At 36.0% G+C, this 19409-nt stretch overlaps 1 long non-coding RNA gene across 1 annotated transcript; it reads right to left on the bottom strand.

The window, feature by feature from the left end:
- Window positions 1-10275: 10275 nt before the first annotated feature.
- On the bottom strand, window positions 10276-13150 carry LOC114821231 (uncharacterized). The gene is made up of 4 exons (XR_003768680.2): window positions 12945-13150; window positions 12788-12854; window positions 12621-12715; window positions 10276-10597 (listed from the first exon to the last, which is right to left on the bottom strand). It is a non-coding gene; the product is annotated as an uncharacterized lncRNA (long non-coding RNA).
- Between the last annotated feature and the right edge of the window lie 6259 nt (window positions 13151-19409).

A 19409-nucleotide genomic window follows, 5' to 3' on the forward strand; every position in this document is an offset into this window, starting at 1 on the left:
GTCGCCCATTACATTAGCTCTGCCAAGATGATACTCGATGGTGCAGCTGTAATCATTGATTTGCCTCACACTAGCATAACATATTGGTCTACCTACAAAGAATGGTCTACATCACACTAGCAGAACATAATGGTCTGTCTCATATGGCATGCGGCATACCCTTCTAGCTGCCTACAAGGGATCTCTCCTATAAATAGCGAAGTCCAACAGCGGAATTCGTAACCACCACTTACTACTCAGAATTCACTCTATTCTAGTTTCTCTCAAATTATTCTAACTTAGGCATCAGAGACTCTTCAATGGATGCCTCCTCATTTTTCTCGGATGTTCGTCAATTAGGCTAACAGAGTTTCTTGTTTTGCAGGTGGAGTTTCGTGATTTCAACCTTGTACAAAATTTATATCCACAAATCCAAACCGCTCAAGCCTTGATTCTTTTATGATATGAGAAATTATTTGACGCATGCACAGCCATCCAGTTTCTGCGCGAATGTTATGAGAGCACGCAACTATTTTTACTAATATAAAGATTTCATGAATCTAAAATTTGGTGGCTGGCATATATAGTATTATTTATCACTCATCTAAGCTGTGTAGCTTACCAAGTCTTGTCAACAATGCAGTATACCATCCAAGGTGTAGGATTTTTGTAGAATTAAGGCTGAGACTTCAAGTTTTTTAGTGATATTGGGGCAGTGTGCTCAGAGTTTAGGCTTCATACCCTTCAGGTTATTCTAATTTAATTTGATGCCTAGTTCGCTTGTGAACTAGAATTTCTTATTAGTTGTTATTTTGCTAATTATTCAATATAATTTATGTATGAGTTCCTTGTACAATGTGTTTGGTGTCAAAGCGTGACAAGAATAAATAAAAAGAATTTTAGGAGAAGCTGAAGCCATTGCCGAAGTGTGAAACGACACCATCCATGTCATTAGTTGAGAGCTCATGGTGTTATGGTTCTAGCTTCTTCGTCCATGAGTTTTGGGATCAAATTCGTCGGTCATCAACGACATTCAAGATGGTTATCATCATAGCATATCTGGATTAACAGATTGATGTTACCATACATGCAAGTTTCACGACATCACGGTGCTACTGTAGATGTGGCAAATGAATACATTGAATTGTTAATGGATACCCCATTAAGACCTATTTGATTTGATTTCACCTTACACTATCATCATCACTACAAATCTCACCTATATATTACAATGATATTAAATGAAACAAGTCTTAACGAGTACCCGTTAATAACTCATTGAGTTTATTTGTCATCTCTTATGCTCTGCTACTGCATTCGTCACAAAAAATTTCTCTCTCCTTCCCCAATGTAATATGAGTGTAATAGAAGAATAATAATTGTGTGGTGTGAGGACCCGTATTTTAATTCATGTATATCTATATATAAAGCCAATGGAAAAGATGAATAGTGATTTTGGTGTCACCAAGTTTCAACAAAAATATTTGGACAAAATGCCCCCAAGACAAAAAAAAAAAAAAAAAAAACTTCAAAGGCATCCCAAAATAATGCATCCAATAAGGCAAGGGCATTTTCATCATTTTAATAATATTTTTTAATAATTAATTTTTTTGTGGTTTAAAAAAAAAATTAGTATATCACAATAAACTAGTAATAATGTGATTCAGTTTCTCTATTTTTAAACTCGTTCAAAACATCTGAAGAGGCGTGTAATGATGATTATAAAAAAGGTCATTCGCACGCGGATAATAATGTGATTAAATTAGTTGACAAATGATTTTTTTTTTAACAAACAATATTTTCTACACTAAGGGGGAGGGCTGGGCAAAACATCTTAAGATACATGTAATGCAGGTTATAAAAAAGGTCATTTGCACGCTGATAATAATGTGATTAAATTAGTTATCAAATGATTGTTTTTATTTTTAACAAACGATATTTTTTTGTTTTTTTTTTTTGTTTTTTTTTATAATTAGTATCTCACAATATGCTAGCAATAATGTGATTCAATTTCTCTATTTTTAAACATGTTTAAAACATCTTAAGAGGCGTGTAATGCCGGTTATAAAAAAGATCATTCGCACGCGGATAATAATGTGATTCAATTAGTTGTCAAATGATTTTGTTTTTAACAAACGATATTATCTACACTAAGAGGTTGGGGTGGGCTTAGCCTGCAATGAGTTAACAATAATGTGATTCAATCAATTGTTTATTAAATATTATTTTCTCTATTTTAAACGCGTTCAAAACATCTTAAGAGGTGTATAATGCCGATTATAAAAAAAGTCTTTCGCACGCATCTACACTAAGGGGGAGGGGGTGAGTTAGCCTCACAATGGGCTAGCAATAATGTGATTCAATCAGTTGTTTATTAAACATTATTTTCTTTATTTTTAAACACGTTCAAAACATCTTAAGAGATGCGTAATACCGTTTATGAAAAAGGTCTTTCGCACACGGATAATAATGTGATTAAATTCGTTGTCAAATAATTGTTTTTTTTAACAAACGATATTATCTACACTAAGGGAGAGGGGGTGAGCTTAGCCTCACAATGAGCTAGCAAGAATGTGATTCAATCAGTTGTTTATTAAATATTATTTTCTCTATTCTTAATGTAAATTCTATAGAAGCCGATTTTATTATGAGGGGTTTCTTCTAGCATGATCTAAGATTATTCATTTACTTCAAATATTTGACTTTCTTTTTGTAAATTTACGCATATAAATACAGTTAAAACGTGTAAGTCGCATGTAACATGCCGTGATTCAAAAAATGTCTTCTGCACACGTGTGAGCACGTGCATGAAGACTCGTTTATTATAATTGCGACGACCTTGTATATTATATATATTTCTTACTTTTCATGTATGCATGGAGGCTATTAAATGACTAAGAGAATACTTGTACTAACATATTGCCCATAACTTTTAGTTATTGGTATAAAAGTTCATAAATTAACGAGCTGAGCTTGTGATAGATGAGGGAAATAATAGTATTATTAATTTTTTTTTTTGGCATACTTGTAAGGCATTTCGAGCTATTTCAATAAGAGAAATTTTTTTTTTCAATTTTTCTTTTTGCACCAGGGGCGGGATTACTATTTCTGTGACAACCCATCCTTAGTTCTACGATTTTATAAATTTTAAAAGAATGAATTTACGAAAATGCCCTAGAGGTGAAGGTTTTGACTATCATTGACCAACGTGTAGAGAAACGTATGACTTATTCACTTAGCGCATTTGTGTAGTATTCGTTCGTACGAACGCAAAGGCGAAAACCGTTTGCGAGTCCGGATGATATCGGTATAGTTACGAACGTTTGAAGTTTTAAAACTACAAATTGTGGGAATTATTTAATTTCCACATGTGGGTTAAAGATTAAATTAGTTAAAATAAAGGGGACCAATTAGATTTTTAGAAAAAAAAAAAGATGGATGGAAGCTGCCTGAGGGCAGCGAATGAGAGGGAGAAAGAGGAGAGTTTCAGGGGAGAAAGGAGAGAGTCTCGGCCAAGGGGAGGAGGAGAGAGAAATGAGGTGGCGAATGAGGAACCAGAGAAATGAGAGAAAGGAGAAAAGGGGAATGCCATCAAAACACTACCCCGACATATGCTACCCGCAACCCGGTTGTAGCCGGTGGGTTTCTCCAGCGAATTTCATCCTTTTTCTGAAGATTTGGGCCGGTCTACCACTCCTAATCATCATCTCGACCCTTCCTCTACCATTTTCACATCAAATTTGAGGAGATTCGATTCGAATTTGGGAAGACATGCACCAATGGGTGTGATGGCTTCGTGGTGGCAATCCATCAAATCCGAAGGTAAGTCCATCAACCACCACCACCAATAGGCTCATCTCAACCTCAAGAACAAAGCCCAAGCAGTGGTGGAGGCGTCGGTGTCACATCCCGGCCCGGGGCGGACCACTTCCCTGGCATACTCCACCACCGTAGCACGATATTGTCCGCTTTGGGCCCCGACTACGCCCTCACGGTTTTGTTTATGGGAACTCACGAGCAACTTCCCAGTGGGTCACCCATCTTGGGAGTGCTCTGGCCTCCTTCTCGCTTAACTTCGGAGTTCATACGAAACCCGAAGCCAGTGAGCTCCCAAAATGCCTCATGCTAAGTAGGGATGGGAATATACATTTAAGGATCACTCCCCTGGGCGATATGGGATGTTACAGTCGGAGTGAGTATGGAGGTCGAATCGAAGCACACCATCTTTAAGGTTTCCGGCAGGTTTGTGTGGAATTGAAGTTTTTCCCGGCCAAATTGGACTTGGCCACATGTATAAAACTTGCTCTACTCATTGAGATCTTCATTTCTATAAATTTTGGTAATTTTAAAAAATAGTCGAATTTTCTCGCAAGTCGCGACGGCCGACCGCCACCCTCGGTGACGGCCTGGCCAGTAGGCCGACGATGTTGTTTTAAGCTCAATTAGATGTTTTGATGTCATAATTGATATCCATATCATGTGGTTTGATTGTTTGAACTTAGTTTCATTACGATACATCACCTGACCTTTATATGAATCGATAATTCGTCTGGTTGATTGTCACCAAACTTTAATACATTATAGTACGTAATATTTGAGAACCATAAAAACTTACGGATCTGGAATCCGACGTATGGATCTTCCCGAATTGGATTTGTAAGTTCATAAAAATAAAATGTTGACCACCACTTGGTTTTGACAATTGACGGAGATCCGACCGTTGGATCATAATGAAACATTAGGACGTGGTTCTAAGAACATAATGTGAATCTTTGGAAGTAACGGATTGGAAATCCGTGATGCAGATCTTCCGAAGTGAATTACATAGGAATGTGTTTTATGTAAATTATGTATTTTATCGGTAAGAACTTTAAGATGTAATTTGATAATTGTTCTAGGCGACATTGGTTCGTGATGTCTCGATATGCGTGCTAGGGAGTCGTAGCGCGGACCTCAAGTGAGTGGGTCCTTTCCTTTCTATCGTATATATATGATTGATAATTCCACAATGTTTATAAATTGATTATTGCTTATGATTACTGTGAATTCTTTGAAGTAATTATTGTTGAACTATGAATGGCTTGATCTCGTTTGAGGTTACATAGGTAGTCTAACAAGACAGTTAGATGCAGCCATAAAATAACCCGAATTTAACATGGTACTTGATTTCTTTAAGGAAAGAAGTTATGATGGTTAACAGCATAGAGATTAATCGTGATTTTATTTTGGCCTATTACCGAGTTTAGTTCCTATTCAGAATTTTGGGACGTTAAAGTGGTTGTGCCAAATAACGTTGCGGACGCCCAGTTAAGTTTCAGGTGAGTACATGTTGATGATAGTGATTGCAGTGTGTATGGTTATGTTGAGATGTAATTATAGCTCATTATCCTGCACCTCGATGTTAGTGTTTCGCCCGAGGACAGGGCCCAGCCTTCACGTGATCGTTTACCTCCCGCACCACACGCTCACCTTGGATCCAAGGTAGGTTCTAGTCTGTCGTACAGACCACATTAGGTGGTTCCGACTCGTAGGTGACTTGCTATACTTTGCACAGCCTTCACGTGATCGTAGCACTTGAGCGTATTTATTTACACCTAGCCTGTCGTACAGACCACTTTAAGTGGTTCTGACTCGTGTGCAGGAATTGGTAAATGAGCTATATAAGTAACTTCGACTTATGTGCTAACATTGATTGATGAGATATGGGTAAGTCGTACAGGTCACTATAGGTGAATCCAACTTACGTGCTAGCATTAATTGATGAGATATGGGTAAGTTGTACATGTCACTATAGGTGACTCCGACTTATGTGCTAGTATTGATTGATGAGATATGGGTAAGTCGTACAGGTCACTATAGGTGACTCCGACTTATATGTTAGCATTGATTGATGAGATATGGGTAAGTCGTACATGCCACTATAGGTGACTCCGACTTATGTGCTAGCATTAATTGATGAGATATGGGTAAGTCGTACATGCCACTATAGGTGACTCCGACTTATGTGCTAGCATTGATTGATGAGACATGAGTGTGGTCGTATAGGTCATACTAGGTGACTCCAACTTGCGTACTAGTATGGATTATTAAGCACCTGATTATTTATATTGCTAATGAGATACTGGTAGTGGTACTTCTGGATTTACCGTTAGTATACGTTTGATTTCATACTTCTACGTAGTATAATTTTCTGGAGACTATACGGATTTTACAGCGAGAGGTTACTACCTTTGATAATTGAAATGATTTTGAAAATCTTGGTTTGCCCACTCACACTTTCTATTTTGCACCCCTCCTGGTTCTAGTAGCAAAGTTTCGTATCGACGAGGACTTGTGGCACTCCCACTTCAGGTGGCTCCTTATGATGGTATGATTACTATCTTACCTCATTGTACTTTTAGCTTTAAATTTATTCACATTTTACACATTATCACATTCTATGACTTCATCACTTTTCAGGTATCGGCCAACACAGATCGATTCGGAGTTCTAGTGAACATTCCGGATCAGGATGTGTGTTAATTTCACTAATCCCGAGTCCGTGGCATGACATATGGTATAATGAAATAATTGTAGATGATTTCATGCTACCGAATTTGCAAACGGAGCTCAAACGCCTAAAGACGCCAAGTAAGCAAAACAGCAATTAAGGACAAAAAAGTTTTTTTTTTCTCTCCAATTTCAGCTATGAAGTGTTTATTTATAACTTGGTACATAATGAGGGAGGTCTCACTTGCAACATTCCTGAGAAAATAGGGTAAAATTGGATATTACTTCTCACTAAAAGAGACTATATGTAAATATTCGGGAAAAAATCTCGGCCTCTAAAACATTGAACTTTTTTATAAAACCAAACTTTAGTAAACATAGAGAAAAGGTCTAAACAAGCTTTATACTCTGCAAAATTAGGCAAATTCAAATAGCTGACACTTCAAAGAATTTTGAAACTATGACTCAGGACACCATAGTGTGTCGGTTCATCAGTAAAATACAAAGGGATTTCAGTAAGTGACCACAAAACAATCATGATAAAAACGCCAATTACATGCCACTTGTACAATCAATTTCCCTTTACATGCTATTTATGAAAGCATTTCATCCGAGGACAATACAGAATCCATCTTGCAATCGATAAAAAATAGATATCACCTTGTTATGCATTCTTTCAGTCCACTTTCCTTCTTCATATTAGGGAAAAATGTGTACATTATTTTAACCTTTTTTACGTACAGGGGGCAAATTAACTCATTAGATTGTTAATGGGTATCCATTAAGACCCATTTAATTTGATATCACCATAATATAGAGGTGAGATTGGTAATGGTAATGATGATGTAAGGTGAAATCAAAGTAAACGGGTTTTAATAGGTACCCATTAACAACCCAATGGGTTGATTTGCCATCTCTAAGTAAATATCCATTTATACTTCATTCAACACAACCATAATCTAGTTACATGCACAACGATATAGACAGTATAAATATCGAAAGAACCTTTTAATAAGAAGTTAGGCAAGGAACATAGAAATTTCAAAGCTAATATACAATCCTAGATAGATTTTATCGTTTTTATGAATTAAAGCGAAAGAGTGCTATCCGACAGAAAAAGTTTTTTCGTGATGCTAGCATTTCTATCGCTTCTCTTATCCGACATTATGATCATTTCCTGTCAAATTTTACTTAGTATCCGATGAGAATTTGTTTTTCTTGTTGTTTTTAAAAACGCCACTAATGGATAGTTTCATAGTAGTGATTATTTTCTCTTAAACGGTCGCTACAGAGAAAAACAATAACTACCTCTTTCTCTTCCTTCGAAAAAGGTCCCTCACTCCTTCCTTGACCCTCGGATGGGTGGTGGTTCTAGCTTTCCTTCATGCTCACTTTTCTCATGTTTTCTAGGGTATTTTAGTGATAAGAGCATATTTATGCGACTTTATTATCTTATTTCCTTGCATTTACTTAGTTAATTTCCATTTATTACACTAATTTAAGTTATTTTTGTATTATTGTAGGTCCAATTGGTAAAGAGGACAATAATTAGTCAAATGAAGCAATTTGGAGCAGTTTTGGAATTGGATTGGATAACAGACATCAATAACATATGGGCTGGAACATGTGCTAAAATCTAGAGAAATTAAAGTTGAGGCTTGGAAGGCAAGGAATTACACAAGAAAGAGAAATCCTAGTTGGAGAGAAGTTGTTACTTGTTTTGAAGTCCAAATAAAGAATCTAAGACGAATCTAGCTTGTTAGAATACCAGAAACAGAATGAGAAAGGAATTGGGATATCTAGCATGATTTGGAGGTGCCCAATAAGGCAAAAAACGTGCAAAATAAAGGTTAAGTTGCTGGGATCACTTTGGAATATCTTGTAGCCTCTTTTACCCTATAAAAACTTGCATTTTTGCCACTTTTATAAAAACTTGCATTTTTGCCACTTTTACATGCCCTTTTTACTCTAGGTGAATTACCCAATTCTGATTACCTATTTTTACTCTCTTTTCATTTACTCTAAAGAAAACCCTAGCCGTGGCCTATATATAACTCTAGGTGAATTACCCAATTCTGATTACCTATTTTTCCTTTCTTTTCATTCACTCTAAAGAAAACCCTAGCCATGGCCTATATATATATGAAGTGTTTTGCAACATTGAAAAGGTGTGCCACGACTACCATTCATTCATTGAAGTTGTTGGAATTTTCAGAGTTCTTTCTCTCTTTGTTTTAAGTTTCAATGTTTATTTTAGATTGCTTTTCAGTTATAGTGAACATGTGTAATTAAATTTCTTTTTAGCTAGAAGTGAATTCGAAGCCATAATCATATGTTTTATATAAATTGATTACATCCAGTTATTGTTTCATAAAACATGAATGTGATTTACTTATCTACTTTATAGAAAACTTATTATTGTATGTTTATTAAGGACGCATACTTAGTTTGCATGCAGAGATTTGATTTTAGAATATAAAAAAAATTCACCTAAACGTTATGACCTTATATTTGTAAGTAGTAAAAGTCACTAGTCATGATTGAGTTAAGTAAATCCTTGGCAGGAGTATCATGCTTTTCATAGTTACAAATGTTTTGTCAATACTTACGATTTTCACATAACTTAATGATCTTCAAGATGTATCTCTATCATGCTTTTCATAGTTAGGGAACTTGAGAAAAATAATTTGGTTGCGTCGCTGAGTCAAATTCAATGAATTTAGAAAAATCTGAGAGTTAATTAGTGTTGTACACAGTTAATTTGGGACACTGTCATTCATAATTTATATGAAGAATAACTGAAAATCAATTTGTATGCATATGATTCATGTGTGGAGAATAATCATTTAACTATCATTTCATCCATATTTCATTCAGAACTCAATTTACTTGCTGCCATTTACTTTTTGTTTTTATTAAATTTGTACAAAATCCCCCAATCATTGTTTTGTTGTTAGTTTAACTTAGTTTTCAATTTTATAAGTTTAATTTGTGTTGATCAGCATTCCTTCTAATCCTCGTAATAGAACGATCTCTACTTACTTGTACTACGATTGCATAATTTATAAAGTTTAATTTGTGTGTTAGTTTCTACCACATCATTTGGAAGGGGAGAATCAGAAACAAGTTTGGCCTAAAAACCCCTTTTAAAACCTTCCATCTGCTGTTTGAAACCACATCATTTTTCCACTCACGTTATATTCTCATCTCGTATAAAAAGTTTAAACATAAAAGCATTATTTTTTCACCTACCTATATTTTAAAAATGTCCTTACATTAATTCTATTTTTCAAAAAATTAGAATAAATTAAGTTAGTACTACGGTCTAATGATATTTCTTTTCACTTGTAAGTGAAATGTCTTAGATTCGATTATCACCAAAGACGAATTTGAGGCACATTATTGTTAGCCTATTGTGAGATTAAACCTACCCCCTCTCCCTTAATGTAGATAATATCATTTGTTAAAAAAAAAAAAAATTAAAAAGTAATGCTAAGGAGACTAAATTTTTAAACCAAGTTTTGCAAACCAAATGATGTGGATATTGATGATTGCATTATTACTTAAGTGTTGATTAACGTGCTTATTTCTTATTAGTAACACCTCATTTCATTTGTAAATTTGGTTTAAAAATTTCTCCCAGAAATTATCCTAAATTAAAAGTTGATTATTTTTATTAGAGAATCCATCCAACAGAGAAATTTTTAATTATGAAAGGAACACGGATGATACACCATGTGTTTTTATATAAGTGGTGTGAAATTTTACTTTTTAAGTTATTAACTTTTTAACACACATTTCCCATCATTTGCATAATAACACGTGATGTACCACTTCGTATTCCGGTCACACTGAAAAATCTTTCTATCGAACTTCACCAACACACAACAGCCCTTTTCCCAAATACCTTAGGCCTAAGACCACCCTCTAGATCCCAGCCGCTCCAACCTCCACCCCACCTAGAAATCCCAGTCGCAGAACCACATCCCCAAAACCTTAGGCCTAATACAATCACATAAAAATATATTTATTTTCGATGTCCAAACTGTTCACACTACCATTTAGTAGTTCACTCTTCTTTCATTTTTGTTTTTGTGTAGATGAGGATGTACATTTTTCCTCAAGTAATCTGTTCAAGATAAGTACATTGGTTAGGTTTCTGAATCATGGGAGCCTTTAATTGGCTTATAAAAATGCTCATTTTTCATATGAGAAGAACAACCAGTTTAGAGTTTCGAAAGATAAATAAAAATTCCAATTCTTACCAAGAAAAAAAGAGCCAAAGAAATACAGTGGGGTTTGAGGAGAGACGAAGTAGATTTTTGTGAATTTTTGTGAATAATATTGGAAATCAACACAGTAGATGCACTTATAATTCTTGTCTCCCAAATCCACATATTTCTTAACATTTTCTTTTGAAAAAATGTGAAAAGGGGAGGAAAAAAATCAACCTATTAGTAACAGAGTAATAAATACATAATCAACTCAAAGAAATTGTAGGTTAAAAAGATAATTTACCTTTTTTGTTTCTCTGAAAATAGGCTCGACCTTTACTAATTTGATTCGGACTATCAAACATAACGACATCGACACTTGTTTGAACTATGTTTTATACTTGTTAAACACACATTGTCAACAATTTTTGGTCTTTTGTTCTTAGGTTCAAAGCCTGGTTTATCACAAACTTTTAAGCCACTGGAAGAACCAACAATATGGTCTTTTTGTATCATTTTATGGAGTTTGCTATCTCTAGATCTTCTTAACATGGTTGAAAAAAGTTCAAACTCCAAACAAATAATTCACCGGGGACCCTAAAAAAAGTCATTATTAAATATTTAACAATAGCTAATCTATAACCAACAAAACAAACACATAAAAGTCAAATATTAAAACTATCATGCAAAAACCAAAACCAAATTCAGCAAACCGTAATTAACTATCTTGTGCAATTGAAACTACACTGGAAAATGTTAAATCCTTAGGCAGACATGTAATCCAAAATGAAGAGAAATTTGAAAGAGTTGAGTCTTACCTGACCAATGATAAAACAAAAGGCGTACAAATAAGGTTTGAAATTGGATTTGAACTATGACAGCTATAGAATACATTTTGAGTCATCCAATTCAAATTGCAAACAAATGGCTAAATTTTCAAACATGCAATCCAAGAACTAAGATTGTCCCAACAGATTATTCAAAAATTAATTCCTAAAGAGTATGGTAAAGTTGTAAATAAGTAGATTACAACATTTAAAAAAGCTCAAAGGGAAATAGTTGGGCCTTCAGGTCACTACGCTCAATCTCTATCTGAGGCAACACTCTTAAGTATCAAAAGAATTCCACTATAATTATAGGACGCATTTGTTACAAATATAAGTATCAAACCATGCATTTTGTTATATTTGGATGTTTGGCTTCCCAATATAAGGAAAGGTCATTTGTCTATTTAATAATTGTTGCAATTGTAGCTATACTATATGTCATAAGCTTAGTCCTACCAAGCAATAAATTGATGTCTAAGAAGGAAAAAGAAAATATATACACATAAATCGAATTTAAAAATTTCCATCACACCTAAATTGTAATTAAATAAAGTAAATACACAGTATCATATCGCAATCACAAAAGCAAGGATTTTATAATGCCACAATATTTAACTACTCTGCACAGTTTTTAAAAAATGAGTATAAGACTAACCCTTACTTTATAGAGCACCTATGAATCAGTTCCAAATGGGATACACAAAATCTAAAATAGCACCTACCCAAAGTTAAAAAAAAAACAAAACTAATTAAATAACAATTAGACAAGAACAACAAAATGCAACAAAAAACAAAATGAAAACACCAAAATCATATCACGGTTGAGAATCTCTAAGTTATTAGAATTAGGGATCTATTAATACAAATATGTCACACTCCAATACTAATTTTTTTTATTTGGCCAAAAACTATAAAAAACTGAAAATACCAAATTAAAAAGAGTAGGTAAATGAAGAACATTCACACTCACACTTATCAATAAACACATAAATTTCAATTTTGAATCGTTTGGGCTTCCAAAAAAATGCACAGAAATGCAAAAGAAGATGAACAAATTGAAGCAAAGTTATATGCAATGGGCAATCAAGACTCACCCAGAATTTCCACTCACCTGCTGTGAAACTCGTCCCTGTTGAGCAATAATAGGAACGGGTAAACTGGGTGATATATACAACCGATTAAAACACTCAACTTTAGCTGCTTCAGCTACAGAACAGAAAAAGAAAATTGGCCTAAGATTAATCAAAAAGCTTGGAAGTTTCAGCTGTAAAATCACACCTCAGGCTGCAACTCCACAAAGTCTGCGAAATCAGAATCCAAAATGCAATCTTCAGTCTTCTGGCCTCTGTTGCAAAAAATTAATCCCACAATCCCCAAAAAATTAAAAACTTGAAGATAAATTCCAAAAATTCAAAATTATATGCGAGAGAGAGACCTTGTTGATACTCGGGCTTAGAGTGAAGAGTTCTCGAATTGGGAACAGCGGAGTTCTGTTATAATTTTTTCGAATAAAATTTCCATGGGTGAAGGGTGATCGCGATTTTTCGGCTGGAGGAAATGAGGTTTTAAGATTTTTGGAATTTTGAGTGAATAGATGGTGTGGCTGGTTGCGAGACAGAGAAAGAGAAGTCCATGGAAAATGAGGGTGCGTTTGTTCCGCCGGACGGTCTCGGACTGGACTAACTGCAGGGACTAAGCTGGACTGGCTTAGACTAGACTAAGCTGGACTAACTTAGTGAAGCGTTTGGTGCAGTGTCGGACTAAGAAGCAGGATAATAAAACGAGCCAAACATGAACACAATCCACCACACATACCACGCCAAGATAAATCATGTGATCCCCAATTCCATTTTCTTATAAAAAGTACAACACAGTGTTCATAGAAATTAAGAAAGCAAAGTGATGGGCCTCTATCCATGTGACAAAGTGACAGAGCGCCAAAGCATGCTAAAAAATCAGAGAAGAAAAAAAGTACGAAAGTATCCTAAATCACCTTAGAACCACCCGAGTGTATGTGAAACTAAAGGATTCTCGATTACTACAAATGCAAAGCTTCAAGTATAGTCCTAATACTAGTTATTCATCTGTATTGAAACCCTACATCAACATGAACGTTCAAATCCTGCACCTAAAACACGGTGTAAAGCTTCAGTCTCGCATAATGTCTAATTCGAGGAATAAGATAATCAAATTGTACAACTTAAGTTGGTTTAAACTTACACACAATACACACACACACTACACAAACACACACACACACACACGACCACAATACACAAACACACACACACACACACACAATACACACACACACTACACAAACACACACACACACACAATACACACACACACACACACACACGGACACAATACACAAACACACACACCCACACACACAATACACACACACACTACACAAACACACACACACACATATTACACTTACACACACACATATTACATACACACACACACACACATATATTACACTTACACACACAAAGATTACACACACACACACACAGATTACACAGAGAGAGAGAGATTACATACATACACACACACACACACAAAGATTACACACACACACACACAGAGATTACACAGAGAGAGAGAGATTACATACACACACACACACACACAGAGATTACACACACACACACACACAGATTACATACACACACATATTACACTTACACACACACAGATTACACACACACACACACACAGAGTATACACAAACAGAGATTACACGCACACAGAGAGTATACACACACACACACACAGACAAACCAGAGTACACACACACATAGTATACACACACACGCACACATACACAGACACACACAGAGATTACACACACAGATTCTAATCTCAATTTGACCTAAAAATTGATTTTGAAGTTTACCAGAAAAGTTGAAATACGAAAACCCCAAATTCTAATCTCAATTTGAACTAAAAATATGAAAACCCCAAATTCTAATCTCAATTCGACGAAATCAATCGAAGATTTGAAGCTTACCAGACTGTCTCCGACCAGATGAGGGCGAGAAGACGCAGAGATGAGGGTGAGGAGGACGACGACGAGGAAGCAGGGCAAGGTCGACGACGAGCGACGAGTAAGACGAGGGACGTTGGGGCTCCTCGCAGAGATGAGGACGAGCAGGACGTTGGGGATCCTCGCGGTTTTCTCTCCGGGCTTACGAGTCCGCCCAAAATTGGGGTTCTTCGTTAAGAACTCGTAAGGAGGCGTGTAATCCGAGCGAGTCCCACCAAAGCCCATTAGGGCACGTTTGTTTGACAGGATTAGCAAGGCTTGGACTGGACTAGACTATAGTCCTGTGTTTGGTGTGCAACCGGATTAGCTTTAATGGGCTTAGGTGGGACTCGCTCGGATTACACGCCTCCTTACGAGTTCTTAACGAAGAATCCCAATTTTGGGCGGACTCGTAAGCCCGGAGAGAAAACCGCGAGGATCCCCAACGTCCTGCTCGTCCTCATCTCTGCGAGGATCCCCAACGTCCCTCATCCTGCTCGTCGCTCGTCGTCGACCTTGCCCTGCTTCCTCGTCGTCGTCCTCATCACCCTCATCTCTGCGTCTTCTCGCCCTCATCTGGTCGGAGACAGTCTGGTAAGCTTCAAATCTTCGATTGATTTCGTCGAATTGAGATTAGAATTTGGGGTTTTCATATTTTTAGTTCAAATTGAGATTAGAATTTGGGGTTTTCGTATTTCAACTTTTCTGGTAAACTTCAAAATCAATTTTTAGGTCAAATTGAGATTAGAATCTGTGTGTGTAATCTCTGTGTGTGTCTGTGTATGTGTGCGTGTGTGTGTATACTATGTGTGTGTGTACTCTGGTTTGTCTGTGTGTGTGTGTGTGTATACTCTCTGTGTGCGTGTAATCTCTGTTTGTGTATACTCTGTGTGTGTGTGTGTGTGTGTAATCTGTGTGTGTGTGTGTGTGTATGTAATCTCTCTCTCTCTCTCTGTGTAATCTCTCTGTGTGTGTGTGTGTGTAATCTTTGTGTGTGTGTGTGTGTGTATGTATGTAATCTCTCTCTCTCTGTGTAATCTGTGTGTGTGTGTGTGTAATCTTTGTGTGTGTAAGTGTAATATGTGTGTGTGTGTGTGTGTATGTAATATGTGTGTGTGTAAGTGTAATATGTGTGTGTGTGTGTATTGTGTGTGTGGGTGTGTGTGTTTGTGTATTGTGTCCGTGTGTGTGTGTGTGTGTGTATTGTGTGTGTGTGTGTGTGTTTGTGTAGTGTGTGTGTGTGTGTGTGTATTGTGTGTGTGTGTGTGTGTTTGTGTATTGTGGCCGTGTGTGTGTGTGTGTGTGTATTGTGTGTGTGTGTGTTTGTGTAGTGTGTGTGTGTATTGTGTGTAAGTTTGAACCAACTTAAGTTGTACAATTTGATTATCTTATTCCTCGAATTAGACATTATGCGAGACTGAAGCTTTACACCGTGTTTTAGGTGCAGGATTTGAACGTTCATGTTGATGTAGGGTTTCAATACAGATGAATAACTAGTATTAGGACTATACTTGAAGCTTTGCATTTGTAGTAATCGAGAATCCTTTAGTTTCACATACACTCGGGTGGTTCTAAGGTGATTTAGGATACTTTCGTACTTTTTTTCTTCTCTGATTTTTTAGCATGCTTTGGCGCTCTGTCAATTTGTCACATGGATAGAGGCCCATCACTTTGCTTTCTTAATTTCTATGAACACTGTGTTGTACTTTTTATAAGAAAATGGAATTGGGGATCACATGATTTATCTTGGCGTGGTATGTGTGGTGGATTGTGTTCATGTTTGGCTCGTTTTATTATCCTGCTTCTTAGTCCGACACTGCACCAAATGCTTCACTAAGTTAGTCCAGCTTAGTCTAGTCTAAGCCAGTCCAGCTTAGTCCCTGCAGTTAGTCCAGTCCGAGACAGTCCGGCGCAACAAACGCACCCTTAAAGCTAATCCGGTTGCACACCAAACACAGGACTATAGTCTAGTCCAGTCCAAGCCTTGCTAATCCTGTCAAACAAATGTGCCCTGAGGGTATTGTCATCCCCTTTGGATAGAAAAAGATGATGCAGAAGAGTCCAAAAAAGAGGAAAAGATGAAGGAAGCAGCGGATGACCAACACGTGCAAAAGTGGCCCAAATGAAATTAAATAAATAAGTGTTTCAGTTGTTTTTCTCTTAGTATACATATAATTTCATAAGAAGATAAATTTGTTATTTTCTTTTAATAAACGATATTATCTACGCTAAAGAGTAGGGAGGTGGGTTGAAGCCTCATAATAGGTTAACAATAATGTGGTTCAAATTTACCTTTAGCGAGAATTGAACCTAAAACCTCTCACTTACGAATAAAGATAAATATCAGTAGATTGTAATACTAAATGAACTTATTTAAAACGAAATGACATAAAACCACTCTAAATAAAATGACATAAAACGTTGTCTCGTATTTCAGCTCTCCTTGTCCTAACCCCCCCTTTCCACCACACTGCCTTGTCTCTTTGGTTAAGCATAATCAAACAATTATTGAAATCCCTTGTTTCCCTTCCCAAGTTACTAAAGCAAAAGAGCAGCTTTGATTAACCCAAAACTAACAGCAACGAATAAACAAAAATAAAATGAAACATACAAAATGCTACTCGTAGTCGTGGTGTTGCTACTCGAAATCAATAAAAGTAAAGAAAATAAAAGAAAACTGGTTTTGAAAATCAAGTAAAAAAGGCATTAGGATTCCGTTGTCACCTTAACAATTATATGTACTTCTTGCAATTACTTATGACTTATATATGCATATTTTGAAGGTTAGGTTTTACTAATTTATGCTCTACTTGAACCCCCAATCTAAAACGAATATCAAACATGCAATCCGTATGTGGTATTCAAATAAAAACTGAACATGCAAGACTCATTAAGTTTTATGAAAACCTTCATGCAACTCTTAAGACGTGCTATTCATCATAAGTGAAATTATAATTAGTAACTGCAAAAATCCTTCATCAATTTCAGGGACAACCCTCCAACCAAAGTTGTATCAAATTACTTTTCTAATATTCTAATGGTGGCCAATCATTAAGAAAATTAGATTGTTTAAACACAACGGTTAATAATTCAAAACATACATGCATAATATCATAAGCGAATTGAAAAAAAAAACTACATATTCTTGCTAAGGCAGAGAACATATTCATAATTAAAAACAAAAGAATATGAAACTGGTCCAAATGGACTAACCTACAATTTAAAAACTGTGTATGTGCTTGTCTGACTAGTCAGCAATACCCATTAACTAAGCTCAAATATGTCTACTCTCAGCGGAATAAGCCAAATTAAAGTCAGTTTACTAAAAGGTTCCTAGTTAACCAAGGTCCAGTTTAGTGTACATTTTAATACTGACAAGTTTAGTTGCAAGGAATTATGTATTTGTGGATAATGAAAAACATATATCACAACCAAAAGGAAGATAAGGAAACTAGTAAAGCAATAAATTGCACAAGATGTTTTTGGCCGGAAAAAACCATATCTCGGTTAAAAAATCGAGGACTCTCCACTGAGTCTAATCCACTAGTGAAATCAAAATTCTTACAAAGTAACCACACAAACTCAATTCCTATATCCCTATCTACGGAGCAGCTTGTACCTTTGTGCAACCTTGCCCTTCACGAGATGGACTCCTTCGTCTTTACTAAGTGGTAACTCCTTCTAAGCTATTCATTTTGTGGCACCGAGAACCAATCAACTTATGCAAATGATATTATGATGAAGTTGATGCAAATCTGGATTCATTGTCTAGTCAGTTTCACCAGTCAAACACTTGAAAGACTGACGCGAGTCCAAAAAAAGGTCAGTACAAAGATTTGAAACTTATAAAAACTTAACCTGAAACAAAGATCAAAATCACAAAAACAATGATAACGTAATATGCAATGATGTAGGTGTTTAGTGCATGGATGTGATTTTGTGGCTAAGGTTTTCAAGTAAGAACTGAAAGGCAGCTCCGAACTGAAATCAACATTTTTTAGAAAATTAAACTCACCTAGCCAAATTGAAATGAAACCCTAGATGAAGCTTTTATAGAAGGCTTGATTCAGACAAGAAAGGGGACAAGAAAAACCACATGCCATGTGCCAAAGCAATCTGGGACAATCTAGGGCTGAAAAACCATTTTTGGGAAAAAGTTGTCAGATGGCCCATGTGGGTTGTCTTAAAGTGTGTGCCCAACTCGCGTGATAGCAGCGAGTAGTCTTGACAAGACAGAACCACTAAACAGAGTGTACTGGAAACAATGACATAAAATGCATATGAATGAACAAACCTTTGATGTAAGAAGTTCAGCTTTTGAAGAGATATTTCCAGCAACATAATCCCAAAAGTAGCATTTTAACCTAAATTTAACTAAAGAATGTGTGGTACAATTTACAACATTTGACAAGGGAAGCCAAACACTAGAAAAACATACTTCATAGACTATCATTAAGAAAAAAAAGAAGGAAAACACCTTGTAACAAGGTAACAATCCTTAACAACCTAGCTGAATTCTCTTAAAGTTTGGTTCGCAGAGAATTCCCTATGGTCGGCAGATCTTATTTATACTAAAATAAATCATTCCTAGAAAATGTCTTGTAAAAACTAGAAAACAAAATAAGTTAAAATAAACTAGGAAACAATCTCTACACGAATGTGGAGAATCTTCTCAGCCACAAATCAGCCACTTTCATTGGCCAAATCAGCTCCAAAACTCGCCCAAGAGGTCCCTTTTTAAGGCTTGAGTCGTCCTAAACATCTTTTTAGAAGGCCCATCGCCATAAAATGTCATCTTGGACTTCAAAAGTCTAAATAAACCTGAAACATTACTTTGGTCGCTTTGCACGCTGGTCATTGATT

Source organism: Malus domestica, chromosome 14 (genome assembly GCF_042453785.1).
Source record: "Malus domestica chromosome 14, GDT2T_hap1".
In the NCBI taxonomy this organism is placed as follows: Eukaryota; Viridiplantae; Streptophyta; class Magnoliopsida; order Rosales; family Rosaceae; genus Malus; species Malus domestica.